The 4,856-nt window shown below is 50.4% G+C and overlaps 1 long non-coding RNA gene across 1 annotated transcript; it reads right to left on the bottom strand.

Moving 5' to 3' along the window:
* Window positions 1-341: 341 nt before the first annotated feature.
* On the bottom strand, window positions 342-3,737 carry LOC123460031. Its single transcript, XR_006636741.1, has 3 exons — window positions 3,615-3,737; window positions 1,175-1,414; window positions 342-554 (listed from the first exon to the last, which is right to left on the bottom strand). It is a non-coding gene; the product is annotated as an uncharacterized LOC123460031 (long non-coding RNA).
* Window positions 3,738-4,856: the final 1,119 nt, after the last annotated feature.

Genomic DNA, 4,856 nt, shown 5'->3' with positions numbered 1-4,856 from the left:
AAGGACACCCGACCTTCACAGAAGCACCATGATGTGTACGTGCCCCCCGTACACACAAACACATACACAAACATGCACATAATACACATAATTTTTAAAATATTTTATTTATTTATTTGGGAGGAAGAAAAAAGGAGGGAGGGAGAGAGAAAAAGAGAGAGAGAAGCAGGGAAGAAAAAATATGGGCAAGCCAGGGCCTCCTGTCACTGCAAACGAACTTCAGATACGTGTGCCACTCTGTACAACTGGCTTTACGTGGGTACTGGGGAATTGAACCCGGGCCTTCAGCCTTTGCAAACAAGTGCCTTTAACCACTGAGCCACCTCTCCAGTGTGCAAACAAATTGTTAAAAGCTTAAAGAAATGTTCTCAAGAACTCCCAACAGTCAGGGATCTTCGCACAGTCTGCTTGAGCCCGAATGGGAATTTGGAAGGTGGGGAACTGCGTGTCTCCTGCCATCCTTGTTGCAGCCAGGCTCTCCTGCTGGCATGGCTATGCTGAGAGAGGCGACCCGGACGCTGGCGGATCTTCCCAAGCAGGTCCAGGTGACGCATCTGCAGAACAAAGTCAGAGGTTTCCAGAAGTGGCTCTGAGCCCTCCCCTGGCCCTGAGTACAGAGCGGTCCCAATGAGCCCTCCTGCTCTGAGGCCCTGGGTTTTGCCCAGCGGCTTCAGCTCCCGCGATTCTGCTTGTCCGTCTGTCTGCCACGCACGTGCCAGGTGTCTTCCTCACGAAGCTCCTCCTTCTCCTTTGAGACAGGGGCTCTCACTGAACTGGGGCTCACCAGCTCAGCTCCACAAGCCAGCCAGCAAGCCCCAAGGGTCCTCCTGCCCGCATCTCCCCAGCACTGGGATTACATGAGCGCCACCAAACCTGGCTTCTTACAAAGGTGCTGGGAGCCCCAATCCAGGTCTTCGTTCTTGCCCCGCAAACACTTTACGCACTGAGCCACCTCCCCAATCTGGCTAGCGTCATTTTTGTTTGTCCTCTATTTCTATCAGTTACTAACAAGATCCCTAATTAATTAAAGGGACATCCGAGTTCTTCTGATTTGTCCCGAGGTTATAATTTGAGGGGAAATTAGCATTTTCACTTGAGGGGGTGCTTGGAAAAAGGCTGTCTAGCTTAGTTATGGGTTCATAGCAGAGAATTGAAAAGACAAAAGTTGTTGTACCTGCAATTCCTGTGGTGGGATCAGGAAAGGGCTCAGCGCGGAGGACCCGGCTCAGTGACTCACTGGTGTGCGCCGTAGATGGGGTTGTGGCAGCGGGTGTGACCTGGACAGCTCCCTCTCCAGGCCAGCTTCTGGCTCCTTCCTGTCATCTCTCGGTGAAGGTGGCCAAGGTTTGGGCTCTCACATGACAGTGGAGTCTCTGGGCAGAGGGATTCTTCTCACTGCAGCTTCAGACTGCTCCTGTGAGCAAGGTGGAAATTACCATGTCCCAGCATCTCTTCTGACTGAACTCCAGGTAGGACATCTTTTCCCCACATTTTATTTGCTGCAGGGATTTTTTTTTCCTTTTCACAATTTTTATTAACATTTTCCATGATTATAAAAAATATCCCATGGTAATACCCTCCCTCCCCGCCCACGCTCTTTCCCCTTTGAAATTCCATTCTCCGTCATAGTACCTTCCCATCTCAATCATTGTACTTACATATATACAATACCAACCTATTAAGTACCCTCCTCCCTTCCTTTCTCTTCCCTTTATATCTCCTTTTTAACTTACTGGCCTCTGCTACTAAGTATTTTCCTTCTCACGCAGAAGCCCAATCATCTGTAGCTAGGATCCACACATGAGGGAGAACATGTGGTGCTTGGCTTTCTGGGCCTGGGTTACCTCACTTAGTATAATCCTTTCCAGATCCATCCATTTTTCTGCAAATTTCATAACTTCATTTTTCTTTACCGCTGAGTAGAACCCCATTGTATAAGTGTGCTGCAGGGAATTTTACATCTGCCCAGGTTCCAGGCGAGAGAAATAAGATCCAGTGTGTAGATGGCAGAGTGGTCAGGTTCTAGCAGGCCACATGTCTACTGTGGTGCAACTGCATCCCACCAAGGTCCACAGATTGAAAACTTATTCCTCAAGTTCATGCCAGGCTGATATATGGAGGTGGGGCCTTTGAGAAGTAGTTAGGGCTTGAGGAGGTCAACAGTGCCCCCTCAGGAAATCTTCAGTGGCTTTATAAAGGACAACCATTGAAGCCAGTCGCTTGCCCGGTCTCACCTGCGATGGCTCCATGGCATAACCCAACGAGAAGTGTCTTTGGCCCACACATAGACCAGCGCTCTGCCTTTGACTTCCCAGCCTCCAAAACCATGTACCAAGCAAACGTCTATTCTTTACAAATTTCCTGGTCTCGAGTTTTCTGTTATGACAACAGAAGCCAAACTGGAACAGTGTGTGAGGGTGGGGGTGGTAGTTTTGCAGCTTGGAAAGACAGTCTTTCCTAGAGTCAGCCATCCATCCTTTTCTAGGGAGAGAACTGTATGTTCAGGACTCTGTAGAAAGAGGAAGGAGGCTATGAGGGTACACAGACTGAGGGAAGCTGAGAGAATGGGTGAGGCTCACAGGATACCAAATCCAAGGACACGTTTTTCTCTCACCAAGCTGTGTGGCTTAGTGTGGGTGTGTCTTGCTGCACAGTGATGCCAAGGCAGGAAGAAGAAATCTCTGTGAGGCCTAGATGAGGTAGGGGCCATTGCCTGTTCAGGGACTCCAAGGAGCCCATGGGGTGTGCTCAGTGTCTTTGGGCTCCTGGCCAGTGCCCTGAGGAGACATGATCAATAACCTTTACTCTGACGCCATGGAAAGTGGTGACAAAGAAGAGCTGGGGGTGTGATGGCTTGACTTCCTGATGCAGCCCCTCACCAGCCATGTCTCGATATGGAAGCTGTCTGCGGACCCTCCTCTCCTCTCTGAAGGCTGGGTGCTCTGTGCTATCCCTCCGCCACAAAGGCCCTCGGCATCGTAGACGCACACACTTCCAAATCCACAGGGTTACTCCCTTGACCACTGTCCTCCACAGTGCACACTTGCCCATCAAAGCCAAGTGAACCAACATGGGCATTTTGTGTAATGAGGCGAGGTGTTCTCAGCACAAACATCAAGGAGCTTTGACCTGGGACACTAGACCTGAGCAGCCAAATGAGTTCCCAGGAAGGAGTGGTGGTGGCACCGATCGCATGGCTCTGTGATCTTGTTATCGTCAAGTATTCCCAGAATGATCAACCATGTGCAGCCGACCTCCCCCAGTGCAGTGACCTGCTGCAATTACCACTCAAAGGGATTCTTTGTTTTCAGGTTTCAGCCATCAGTGTATTTGATGGGGAAACTAAATTGAGGGTGGCAGAGAGGAACAAACAGAATGAGAGAAAAGTTTTGTTTGGGATTGAAATGAACAAGGAAAGCCAGGGGAAGTCAGGAGCTAGAGAGAGTAACCGAGGGAGGGAGAGAAAGAAAGAGAGAGAGAGAAAGAAAGGAGAGGCAGAGAGAGAAAGAGAGAGAGAGAAAGAAAGGAGAGGCAGAGAGAGAAAGAGAGGAAGGAAGCAAGGGAGGGAGGGAGGGAGGGAGGGAGGGAGGGAGGAAGGAAGGTGAATGAAGTACCTTCAATTCTTCCAGCCACAGAATAAGACACAGCTCAGAGTTCGTCATGTCAGGCAGCTTGCAGAAGGGCAAGATGACCACAAGTGACCTTGGGCAGATGACAAAGCAGGAACACGATCCCAGTGATGGAAGAAGATACTGCCCTGGCTTGAGGGCAAGATGAGGGTGACCAGGCTCCAATTTAGTTTCTACTTCTTCCTGTGACTTTGACCAAGGCCAGAACCAGTGTGTGTCAGCTAGAACAACCTGGCTTTCTGGGTCCAGACCTGGAGACTGACTGGGGTCTGAGTCTGCTGGGACCAAGGAGGCCTCATCTGTTATCTAAATCACAACAATTAAGCTTGAGATCGAGGATTTAGGAATATGGAGGACTAAACCTTCCCCACATCTCTAAGAAGCTCCATGATGGTGGGAGGTCTGGACTTCTAGATTTCAAGGAGGGGTCCAGATCCCTGCCTCTGGCTTGTAGGTGGGTTCTGTGGGGAGGAGGCAGACAGTAGACAAGTTACTCTAGGAGAAAGTTCTCACAGATTCTTCTATTTCCCCTTCCCTTTCTGCAGAGTGTCTTTGAAGCATGGTGATATTATGGTGGCTATGACCTGAGAAATGTGAGGGACTGAACAAGGTAGAATCCCTTCCTGTGGCTTTGAAGCAGCATGGCTGGATGCACCCAGCATGTTCCAGATGACTAGTGATGGTGGGGTCATTGGTGGGTGGTGGCCTCTCCTATTGCAGAGAAAGCCGCACACCAGGGAGAAAGCCGAGCATGGATGTCTGATATCTCCTTGTCTCACAGGAATCCTCCCCTGTGGTGCAGGAATTATTCAACCCTTTCAGCACGCGAGGAAATAAAGCCTAAGTAATCCGCCCAAGGACAAGCTCTTGGTGGCAGAGTTCAGGCACATATAGGAGCAGCTCAAAGCCACACGGCTGCCCAGGGCACCTGCGACTTCACTCTTTTCCTCCTCGGTCACATGCTGCCACTTCCTTCTGACTCACAGGGAGATGCTGCGGCACTGCAAGCTGTCACCAAAATCATGCTCTGCGTGACTCCCGTCATGGTGGGGTCTCACGGCCAGTGTCTGTCCTCCCACCGCCGACCTTCCTGGGCGCAGGGCCTCCTCTCTCTCTTCTCACCAGCACCAGCCTTCGTCCCCTCCAGCCTCAGAAATGCTCTCCTCCACTCTTCTTGACCAAATTCAATTCCTCAGTGTTCTCTTTTACTTCCTTATTTTTTTTCCC

The sequence above is a fragment of the Jaculus jaculus genome, chromosome 4 (genome assembly GCF_020740685.1).
Source record: "Jaculus jaculus isolate mJacJac1 chromosome 4, mJacJac1.mat.Y.cur, whole genome shotgun sequence".
NCBI lineage: Eukaryota > Metazoa > Chordata > Mammalia > Rodentia > Dipodidae > Jaculus > Jaculus jaculus.
This window is presented reverse-complemented; position numbering and strand designations above follow the sequence as displayed.